Source organism: Palaemon carinicauda, chromosome 4, assembly GCF_036898095.1.
Source record: "Palaemon carinicauda isolate YSFRI2023 chromosome 4, ASM3689809v2, whole genome shotgun sequence".
Lineage (NCBI taxonomy): Eukaryota > Metazoa > Arthropoda > Malacostraca > Decapoda > Palaemonidae > Palaemon > Palaemon carinicauda.
In genome coordinates, this window is record NC_090728.1 from 39101386 (window position 1) to 39114525 (window position 13140).

Below are 13140 nucleotides of genomic sequence, written 5' to 3' on the forward strand. Positions count from 1 at the left end.
CTAATGCAAACAGCCTTCTAAAAAATATTCAAGAGGACACAAGATTTGCAACAATAACAAATATGTCATTAAAATTGATGTAGTGTCATATTAAAGATGATTTACCAACAATACATTTCTCTAAAGAAACAATAAAAGACAACAGAACCATAAAAGCAGAACGGGCGGGTTTCAATCATTTCTGAATATACAGAGGGATATGCGAGATTCCACAATATATGAAGAGAGTATTGCATAAAGTTCAGAATACGACTCATCATATGAAGACTACAAACTCAGTAAAGAATCTAATTCGGACTAAAACTCGCCAATTCCTCCATCAGGAGATATACGAAATTTGTAAGAAAGTGTATCAATCAACAGTAGAAATACAAGCCATGCTACAAAGCCTCTAGGGTCTTTCCAACTCTCCTATTTTGTGAATTCTGGAGAGGCATCACCTTTTTATGTTGTGTCAACCGATTCAGTTGCAAACTGATCATCGGCCGCTTAGTGATTTGTTTAATGGGGTGGGAGTGCTTTAACTACCAGACAAGCTAGGTGGATAGAAAACTTGTTAGAATTTTATCATAAGGGGTTTTTACCACATAGTGGGCAAAGCTACCAAGTAGCTAATGCCCTCTACAGGCACAGTAATAGGGGTAACAACTAGATCACAAAAGAGGAAGGAAGACCAGAAGACATATGCTGGATAGGAAAATGCACGTGGTGACAGGACACAGACATGGATATCCAGAATGAGTGCCCTGGTGATGCAAGTATGATTAACATGAGTGGTTAGGACATAGAGGGAATCAAAGAGGAACAGAAAAAAAGAGGCATGGATGGAACGAACACAAGCAGCGAAAAAAGAAGAATCGAACAGCTATCCATACTTCCTAAATGTGTTATGAGATTTATTCTTTTTTATAGAGGATACTGCATATTGAGAGATAGGAAGATGAATGTTGTGCAAGGATGATTCCTGCTCTATCCTTAGTTGATGGAGCCATCCACATAGTTCTTATTAGTCGGTACGCACGGTATTTGATGATTGATAAAATAATAAGGAGAGTTCATCTGCGAACGTCAATAGAAATGTATGTAAAGTCATGTCATGTTTTAGAGAACATACAAATACTGTACTGAAAGCCAGAAAATGGCCCGTGGTTCCTGTTAAATTTCATAGGTTCCATGTGGAAGAGGTAGGACCTTTAACTACTGGGATCACCAATGTAAATCTACTGTATATGTGTATTTGTGTTGCATTAGTCACTATACTTATTTTTTTTTTTTTTAATGAGGCGCAGCGGTGCCCTTTAAGCTCGGAAAAGTTTCCTGCTCTCTTGTCCAGCCAATCAGCGAAACTTTTCCGAGCTAAAAGGGCACCCTTGCGAGTCGGTGCAAATCTGCCTCACTAACAAGAATTAACTATACCATCATATTTACGAGATCTTTGGCACGTGAGCTGGGTTCTTTCATTACTACGTTTGGCTGCCCAAAAGTACTGATAAGTGACAATGGTCCCGAGTTAATAAACAAGATGATTTACTGGGATACGGACTTGAGGAAAATAAAAAAAATTTCAAGCGATGCTATCTAGACCAGATAAAGGCTTAGTGGAAACACATAATAGGGAGGTGCTGCAAATATTGCGCTACTTGATGGCCATTGACCTCAACCATTAGCATAATATGCTTGCCACTGAATATATAGCTTTAAACATTGCATATAATGCATCATTGAGACCTGCCTTTCTTTTTAGTGGAAGGACAGGATTCTGTATATGGTCCTGACAAATCAGTACAAATTACCAAAGTAATCAATCTTGAAATTTTCAACATGGGCTAACAAAAGACGGTCATGTTGACCAAAAAAATTCAGCAAAGGAAACAAACTTGAGCCGGTGTACTTGAGTCAAGACTGAGTGAACCTAACACAGTTGTTTTATAAAATATTATCATTGGTGTAATGCCTGAACACCATCAAGCTCACAGACCCGTAGTTTCTGAAGATGTTTTTAAAAGTGTCAATCAATCTGTGTCCCTATATCTCATCATGTGCAAACATCCAAGTGTCAACCAGTCTGTGTCCCTATATACCCTCGTCTTTCACCAGCGAATTTCGCCTTCCCAAGTAACTAGGTAACCTAACTTAAGTACTCAAAATTTTTTTTTTTTGTTTTAATAAAATTCACGTCATTGAAAAAAAGGTTTAATGACTCAAAGAGAACAGTATTTCTTTTTGCCATAAAAATAGAATTCTGTCTTCCATGAAAAGAAAGCAATATCTAATATTACCACTGAACTGCCTATCAAGTTAAATACCCCCCCCCTCTCTCTCTCTCTCTCTCTCTCTCTCTCTCTTTCTCTCTCTCTCTCTCTCTCTCTCTCTCTCTCTCTCTCTCTCTCTCTCTCTCTCTCTCTCTCTCTCTCTCTCTCTCTCTCTGGCGTGTTTTCAGTCAGTTTTCTTTCGTCCTTAATCCGAATTAATGAACAAATTGATCTCAGATTGTAAAGGACAATACGCAGAAATGCTGTATTTCAATAAATGTTTGTAATAATGGGCTTACGGAAATTAGAAAAGGAACTTTAAAAATAAAATTATATACTGTATGAGAAGTTAGATCAATCAAAAGTAAAATTATCAGAAATCACAAAAGAACATGTTATTTTGGGAACTGTCATATATTACTAATTACGCACAATCAGCGATAAACTTTACTGAAATTTATCGATTTCGTTAATATGGTAAAATTTAAGATATCCTACAATAAGTATCAATACAAATCTACCAATAAAAGACATTTATTTTCTAAAATGTAGAGAGTTTACTGAATATACTCTCATTTCGAAATACTATCAGCAATTGCGTATTCTTGAGAATTTGCTAAATTCTGGCTAGAATTTTTACGAAACTAACAAATAATGAAAAAAAAAACAATCATGCGTAGTAAAACCAAATAAATGTAAAATCTGGTTAACGAAAATGGAAAGAGATATATAAACAAAACGTTCTTAAACATGTGATAAGATTAATTTGGCAGGTGCCATAGCATCCACAAAAAGTTCATAAGAATGTGTGTAGCAGATTGTATTGGTATTAATTGGAAAAAGCAACGAGAGGTTATAGAAAAAAGGATGAAGGGACCGATATAATCAATTAGGAAAAGCGGAAAGAAAATAGATTAACGAGATCTATGGAGGATTGAATAAAAGAGAAATAAGAAAGGATTACGTGTATTACCGCCAAGCTAAAGACCAGTAAAAGGCGAAGGAGATAACATTGTCCAAAAATCTACGATGAATAAGAGTTTCATATTCTAGTTACGAAGTACATCAGTGAATATGGACTCGTAATGGAACACCATGAATACGAATGCAAGACACATTAACGATAGTAAAACCTGGAAATGTTAAAACTAGAATAATGAAAGGAGAGTATGACTGAGGAATTATTAAAGGCATGTGCATGGTGATGCAACATATGATTACGACGTGAAAGGGTGAACAGAAACTTGTATAATATTAGCATTTCACGAATAGGAAAAATTACAGAAATAATGAGAGAGAGAGAGAGAGAGAGAGAGAGAGAGAGAGAGAGAGAGAGAGAGAGAGAGAGAGAGAGAGAGAGAATGGTAGGTAAAACATCATAAAGAGAGAATGAGAAGGAAAACAAGGGGAGGACTGAATAATGGCAGCCAAACAACAACATAGAATGTAAACATGTGCTTCGTCAATTCCATTCATATTAGCAGTGTGTATAAAAAGTAAAAGTTAATATTGATTGTAATAGACAATTCCGATGAAACGATTAATGATATCCAAACAAAGTAAACAGAATTCAATCTATTGACACTTCTTGATGCAACGTAAATGTTTCAAAAGAATAAAAATAGCAGTGAAGACGATGGGGAACATTTTAATGGGATCAGCTTTAATTGACCTTCCTCGAATTGAAAAGCTATTCAATACTTTAGCAGGGTATTCGTTACGACGAGACGATCGCATTCGGAAGGAATCAATAAATGACTGAGAGGGAAAGGACGAGGACTTTTCAAACCTACGAGAGAGAGAGAGAGAGAGAGAGAGAGAGAGAGAGAGAGAGAGAGAGAGAGAGAGAGAGGTATGCATAGCTAGGCAAGTAACAGACAGAGCTTGATCACTAATTGATTGATAGATTTGAGGTTTTCTGGCATCCTGGCTTGATTAGTAAGCCAATTCCTGTTACCATGGAATAAACTTCAGTGGCATCCACGTAATAAATACACAGAAGTATTAATCATGCTGGAACATCGAGTTCCATAAGTTTAATTAAAAACTAAACATGGAAAAAATATCTACAGCACCCAATTTTCATTTTCATTCTTGGATTCATCATAAAATAAATAACTTTACGAAAGCTCGATTATCATTAAAGAAGGTGAATATATAATCCCAAAGAACAATACAAAGCAAGTATTCAGAAGAAATTATGGTAGCGTGTTTAAATGTTTAAAGGTCACTCATGAATGCTAGAAGCAAGGGATTGTGACGCTGCCCTATCAAGCAGGACAATGTCCTACTGACTGACCATATATACACTATGATCAGTGCCCAAGCTAGGACCAAGGAAGGCTAAGCAATGGCAGCCGATGACTCGGCAGATAAACCTACAGTCTCCCTCAAGTCCCCCATCCTTACCCCACAAGGAAGGTGAGGTTGCAGTGAACAAAGGAACTAAAAGTTTGACCGGGACTTAACCCCAGTCTCTCGATCACCAGGCAAGGACGTTATCAACAGGCACCCACAGCCTCTTAATAAAGGAACATACACATACTGTTTTCTAGAAGCTATAAAAAGTATCGAAGTTGAAACACAACTTATGTTTGGAGACCACTAGCTATGTGGACAACAAAGATATTTGCAATTGCAAAAATAAGGCACAAGGTAACCCTGGTCCAAGTGCCGGCTAGTCCAAATGGGCTAGTGGGTTGCAGACAACCCTATCTTTTAGCTACGCCAGGCAGATGAGTGATTAATTCATGTAATTCAATCTATGCAAACGAATAATATCATAATTCCATATTGCACTTATTATTTCATTCTTTTATTCTATAATTTTTTAACAAAATATTAACTATTATCATAAAATTAATTCCCCCTTGGGTCTTTGGTCCCGAGGCAGAGAGAATTCGATATAAAGAGGATTTATGTATTATATGAAAATAAATAAATAAATATATATATATATATATATATACATATATATATATATATATATATATATATATATATATATGCATAAACAAGGATTCACACATTCTCAAATACACACACACACACACACATATATATATATATATATATATATATATATATATATATATATATATGTATGTATATATACATACATACATATATATATATATATATATATATATATATATGTATGTATATATACATACATATATATATATATATATATATATATATATATTTATTTATATTTGACTTGAAATTATCATGGAGCTCCCGGTTTTTTTTTTTTTTTTTTTTTTTTACCACGACCTGCCACTGGCTGGTCATCCAAACAGTACCACAGACACTCAAAACAGTTTGAAAAAACAAGAATCTCCCTGGATTACTAACGGAATAACCAAACCATGTATTTCATGAACTAGACATCTATTTTATGAAAAGTTTTAATGTCTGTTCGATTCATAAATACATGACATCAATATCTACGCTTATACAAGGGATTATCCTCCTGTTATTGGGTTCCATTAGCAAGTACCATAAAATAAAACTCAAGTCTTCTATAAAAAAATATATTATGGTACTACAGGCATAAATATATACAGTAAGTAATCGTGACTGCCTGTCAGTGTTAAAAACATTGCCGAGTTAGGTCCAGTCCTTTGGCAGATATATTATCGATAAAATGAGGTTATTAGGCATGAATCTACAGAACAAAACAAAGAATCCTAGGAAAGTACTGTTGAGAGATTTATAATTTTCTAGATGTACCAGGCAAGTTTATTTATATTCAAAATGACACTGGTGTAATGAAAATAAAACTGTACATTAAAAATATTCTCTGCTTATAAAAGTCAACAAAAACACCGTTACATATGACCAATCAACTAATGGCCAATTTGATCCACAGATGATATTGCTTTCAATAAGTAATATCTAATAAAAAAAAAAATTATCCTGGAATCAAATAGATTTAACTGCAAGTTGACCGAGATCAAATCACCGAGGCCCGAGTTCGATGGCTCACAAATACCCTGGAGTGAATTCTAACTTTCTCTTAATCAGATATGGAATCAAAATGTTCCATCAACGTCAGAAGTTTCACGACTTAAATCGATGACGAAAATAACCTCTTACGAAATTCGTCACGACCTGTGGCATCATCATATAGTTAATCACAAAAGCGAGAGAGAGAGAGAGAGAGAGAGAGAGAGAGAGAGAGAGAGAGAGAGAGAGAGAGAGAGAGAGAGAGAGAGAGAGATTAAACTATACTTTTAAGAGTGTCTCACTTTAAATAAATCAGGTTATCGATAGCCGAATTTCTATTTCATAACGTTAAAAAGTTAATATGCTGTATAAACCCTACAAATCTTAACATTGTCACTGCTGAGATAAGAACTTTTTATAATACCATAAAATTTCCACTAAAATTAATATGAAGGTAGTAATAAAAATCTTTTTTTTTTTACAATATTCCTTAGCCCCTTGGATTGTAAAACCATAAGAAGGACATACATACATATGTATGTATGTATGTATGTATGTATGTATGTATTATGTATGTGTGAATTTTGCCAATTAATCATGGCTAGGTAGATATCAACATGCGCTGAAGTAGATCATCTCTAATATGACGATCATCAACTAAGCTTCCTAGGAACAATACTGAAATCTTTATAACTAATTCGTTGTGCAGCTTACATAATTCATTCAGCAATAAAAATATATGGCAACGTATGGAGTAATCACCATTAAGGATTTAAAAAAAAAAAAAATCAGAACATCCTTTATATTTGCAATACAATTTTACACTATGATTTAGGTCAATGTTAAGAATATAATAAACAACAGTTCCACAAATCAACGTATCCAACGAAACAAGAAAACGTTAAACGACTTGACAATTGAAAAGTGAGGCCAAGATTGTAAAAACAAAAGTGGATAAAAAGGGGGAAAATCAACTATCAAATCAATAAACACTAACCAAGGAGCAAATAATGTTTGGTGAATAAAACTTGGTATTGTATACATTAATATGTTTCTGATTAATAAGTAATCATCTGAATAAAGAATCACATTATTCCAAAGCTTTACATGATTATCAAAATAAATCTTTAGATCTTTATGGTCTTTAAACTTTTCCTTAAGTCATTTGAAATGTTGGGTCACTGAATACACACTCGGGCTATTTTAAAAAATCTTCAATACTTTTCTAAACTTGATTTCGTCTATAAATACTGATATATTTGGTGTTAGAACTACTATACTACATAAAATTACTGTAAGAGGTTATAATTACTGGTTATGCAGGGGTGACCAGGAATGTTCATCATACCACAGAACTAACTTATCTGAACATGGGATCTAATACAGGCGTCGAAAATGGATGAAAAAAAATGTAAAAAAGTAAATGGATGAAAAAAAATGTAAAAAAGTATAGATATTTTTTAGGTTTCCAAATTTCCAGTGATCATCTTCAAGAATTTTTCAACAAAAAAATCACACACACACACACACACACACACACACATATATATATATATATATATATATATATATATATATATATATACATTATATATATACAGTATATATATATATATATATATATATATATATATATACACATTATATATATATATATATATATATATATATATATATATATATATATATACGCGTAAAAATCACAGGAAAACGTGATGCTCAGATGCAGAAGAACCACAGGGAAAATGAAAATACGAAATATACGCTTAAGTCCTGACTAGTTTCGTGATACTTCTTCAGAGGACTGATTTATCGAGAGAGGTTTCTTTACATTTTATAGGGAAAGCAAACGTACGAACATACATGAATCTCTATGTGTATGTTCGTACGGTTGCTTTCCCTATACAATGTAAAGAAACCTCTCTCAATAAATCAGTCCTCTGAAGAAGTATCACGAAACTAGTCAGGACTTAAACGTATATTTCGTATTTTCATTTTCCCTGTGGTTCTTCTGCATATATATATATATATATATATATATATATATATATATATATATATATATATACACATATATATATATATATTAGAAGGGGCTAGCGTTCGATCCCAAGTATGAGGTAGAAATTTATTTCTATTTGAACACGATGTTGTGTTGATATTATCCATATTGACTCATTAGGGGTAATTTGAATGAATTACTACCAATTGTGTCACGTGGTGGCCCGGGGAAATCAGGTAAAACTCGCTAGTAAGAGACTGATGTCTCGCCAGGTAAATCCTCGGACAGCTAGAATAGCGTCAGGTTCGGATTTCCTTTTATGGGCTCTCGTGGCATGGTTGGTTTCGACCTGGCCTTTCATTAGAAGGGGCTAGCGTTCGATCCCAAGTATGAGGTAGAAATTTATTTCTATTTGAACACGATGTTGTGTTGATATTATCCATATTGACTCATTAGGAGTAATTTGAATGAATTACTACCAATTGTGTCACGTGGTGGCCCGGGGAAATCGGGTAAAACTCGCTGGTAAGAGACAGATGTCTCGCCAGGTAAATCCTCGGACAGCTAGATTAGCGTCAGGTTCTGATTTCCTTTTATGGGCTCTCGTGGCATGGTTGGTTTCGACCTGGCCTTTCATTAGAAGGGGCTAGCGTTCGATCCCAAGTATGAGGTAGAAATTTATTTCTATTTGAACACGATGTTGTGTTGATATTATCCATATTGACTCATTAGGGGTAATTTGAATGAATTACTACCAATTGTGTCACGTGGTGGCCCGGGGAAATCGGGTAAAACTCGCTGGTAAGAGACTGATGTCTCGCCAGGTAAATCCTCGGACAGCTAGATTAGCGTCAGGTTCGGATTTCCTTTTATGGGCTCTCGTGGCATGGTTGATTTCGACCTGGCCTTTCATTAGAAGGGCCTAGCGTTCGATCCCAAGTATGAGGTAGAAATTTATTTCTATTTGAACACGATGTTGTGTTGATATTATCCATATTGACTCATTAGGGGTAATTTGAATGAATTACTACCAATTGTGTCACGTGGTGGCCCGGGGAAATCGGGTAAAACTCGCTGGTAAGAGACTGATGTCTCGCCTGGTAAATCCTCGGACAGCTAGATTAGCGTCAGGTTCGGATTTCCTTTTATGGGCTCTCGTGGCATGGTTGGTTTCGACCTGGCCTTTCATTAGAAGGGGCTAGCGTTCGATCCCAAGTATGAGGTAGAAATTATTTCTATTTGAACACGATGTTGTGTTGATATTATCCATATTCATATATATATATATATATATATATATATATATATATATATATATATATATATATGTATATATATATATACATACATATATATATATATATATATATATATATATATACACATATATTATACATATATATATACATATTTATACATACAAATAATTTACATAATCATATCTATCTATTGCTTTCGTGATTGTCACAAAATATGGAAAAGTTCACCCATATTTCATTTAAGGCCCAATGATCTATATTTTGTGACTTGAAGGTTGATTCAATACTTCATGTGGACGGCAAAGTTTCACAAGGTGGATGGAGAAAATTGGTATTTGTTACCTTCGCCAACTTCGTTGCCAAGTTATGTTTTAATAGGCGTGCATTTGTTTGTAAGCCTATGGGTGTTTGTGATTCGTATAACTCAAACCCTATTTGAGCGAACTTAATGAAAATTAGTGGGATGAATTTCATCTGAATTTCATGAAACTAGTGCCAAAATGTGAAAATGTTGTATATCTTGTGATATACAACATGATATAGGCGAAGGTATGCGCTTTATCAAGTCCCCGTTCTAGTTGTATGTGAGACCACTCCTATATGAGTTTTCTACCATTCAATGAAGCTATGCGTCAGTCTAAATTGAATTGTTTTATTTCAAGTCATCAGCAACAACGTTGAATAGACAAAATCTTTTAACAAAATACCTGGCATTTAGCAACTATGTGCCATCAAATTGGTTAGGAATAATTTACAAAAACTCTGGTTAGGCTCAAAACAGTTCTCAAACAAACTGACAATTCCCATGAGTACTTAGTCTATTTATTTACCACGGCACTTACCCCAATTTTGGTAAGTATCCCACATAAAAAAAGAAATAAAAGATTTTATTATAATATATATAAACATATATATATATATATATATATATATATATATATATATATATATATATATATATATATATATATATATATATATATCGTTCCTCTTTCCCTGACGAGCTTCAAATGCCGCTACCTCAGCGGTCACCTGAGACAGCAGCAGTGCCTCTTTGATAACTCTTGGGAAATAACATACCAGAGGGGAAGATATATAGTCCTCTTGTCCCGTCACTTTTAGTCGCCTATTACGACAAACACTGATACGTTGGCGATATTATACTTCTTGGTAAGCTGCCACCAACACCCCCCCCCCCTCTTTTTCAAAAAAAAAAAAATTACTTTGTCTTTTTGGTATTTCCAGACAAAGGCTTCATTTCGAACAATCACACGTTAAAAAAATTGAATCGTGAGCAATAGAGCTAATAAAAATTTTCTTATAGAGCAATCACAAACCGATAACTGTCCAATGTACCTTACAAGCTGTCCACACTAATTTTGCTTAATATTTTTGGAAATGAAATAAGTTTCACTATGAGTGAGCAAATTTTAACAAATTAATTACTACTGTAAATTATTCAACCAATTAATCACAACTGTAAATTATTCAAAAGTAGTAAGAACTACTTTCACACTAAGAGAAAGGCAGAGCCAGTTCAGCAGGGGATCTAGAAGAATACCATTGAAGATGAAATTCACAGGTAAAAAAAACTTTTGCAATTTTCAAAATCAATGGAAATTAGCATAATACTTTTCCTTCCACGAATTCCCTAATGAAAGCTTTAGGGTGAATATCCCTAGGAATGCTCATCTATTTGTTCAGTATTGATTTCCCAAGGGTAAACAACCGGGAAAATAGCCCAGTGAGAAAAGGAAATAAGGAAACACTACAAGAGCAGTTTATGAACAATAAAAACATTAAAATAAATTTTCCATATATAAACTATAAAAAATTTAAAACAACGAGGATTAAAATTTCAAAATAACGAGAGGAAGAAAAACAAGATAGAATAGAGTGCTTGAGTGTACCCTCAAGCAAGAGATCTCTAGCCCAAGACAGTGAAGACCATGGAACAGAGACTACGTCACTACCCAAGACTAGAGAACAATGGTTTGATTTTTGGTGGTTTGATTTTGGAATGTCCTTCTCCTAAAAGAGCTGCTTATCATAGCTAGATAGTATCTTCTACCCTTACCAAGAGGAACATTGTGTGATAATTTCAGTGTTTTCGAGAGTATGAGGAAAGTGGATAAGTTGTAAAGAATACGCCAGACTATTCTGTGATGTATACGCAAAGATGAAATGAGCCGTAACCAGAGAGAGAGCGACCCAATGTAGTACTATTTGGCAAGTCAAAGGACCTAATAACTCTCTAGCGATAGTATCTCGACGGGTGGCTAGTGCCTTAGCCAACCTACTGAAACGTCGGAAAATACCCAACACTGTCACAGTCGTTTCAATTGAAAAACTCTTTTTGCTAATTAGGATTCGCTTTAGTCTAACATTAAAACGAAATGAAGGTATAAGATAATAGGGTACGCCAAACTCTGAAAGAAGACAGCTAATAAGTAATTAATAAAGATGAAAATAAATAAAAAAGCTAATGAAATTGATATATATAAAAAATAAACTAAAAGTACAATGGCAAACATTAGGGAACATTCCAGTCTTCATTAGTACCTAATTATATGAAACAAATATCATAGAAACATATATCATGGATCACATCAAGATCGTCAGTAGGTATGGTTATGTTTCACAAAATTTTATACCTATGAAAATTAATTTACAATGAGGGATATAATACGGTAAAATAAAAATCTTGTTCTATTCTTGAGTACTAAGGATACATTAACACAGTTATTAAACTGATTGAAGATAACCGCTATAACAAACTCTCTCTCTCTCTCTCTCTCTCTCTCTCTCTCTCTCTCTCTCTCTCTCTCTCTCTCTCTCTCTCTCTCTCTCTCTCATTAACGAACTTTAAGCTTTAGCCCGATGAAAAAAAAAACAAGCGCTAGCTAAAACCTTTATATCTTTCCGTATCAAAGTTCTCGTCCATTGAGAACTTCTTAGAAAAAAACTTTGGCGGTATTTGAAGTTACTTCTAAAGTTTATGGGAATTGTAGGGCTTATTGGGCTTAACTTTTATGGAAGATATTTTTTCCGTAAATGGCCCGATCAGAAAGAGGGGAAAAAGAGGTTCGGGGAGAGGGGGGGGGGGAGGGCTGTTAATGGAAATCGTATGAATTCTTTGCCTTATTTTCTTGAACAAAACTACTTTTCATACGTTGGTGAGAGAGAGAGAGAGAGAGAGAGAGAGAGAGAGAGAGAGAGAGAGAGAGAGAGAGAGAGAGAGAATGGAATGACTTCTTCGATGAACCTTAATAACAAAAAAAGTACTGTCTGTATATGGGCTAGAGAGAGAGAGAGAGAGAGAGAGAGAGAGAGAGAGAGAGAGAGAGAGAGAGAGAGAGAGAGAGAGAGAGAGAATGGAATGACTTCTTGGATGAACCTTAATAACAAAAATAAGTACTGTCTGTATATGGGCTAGAGAGAGAGAGAGAGAGAGAGAGAGAGAGAGAGAGAGAGAGAGAGAGAGAGAGAGAGAGAGAGAGAGAGAGAGAGAGAATGGAATGACTTCTTGGATGAAACCTAATAACAAAAAAGTACTGTTTGTATATGGGCTAGAGAGAGAGAGAGAGAGAGAGAGAGAGAGAGAGAGAGAGAGAGAGAGAGAGAGAGAGAGAGAGAGAGAAGCTTTTCTTTCCATTTTTCCTAGAAATTTAGCCAT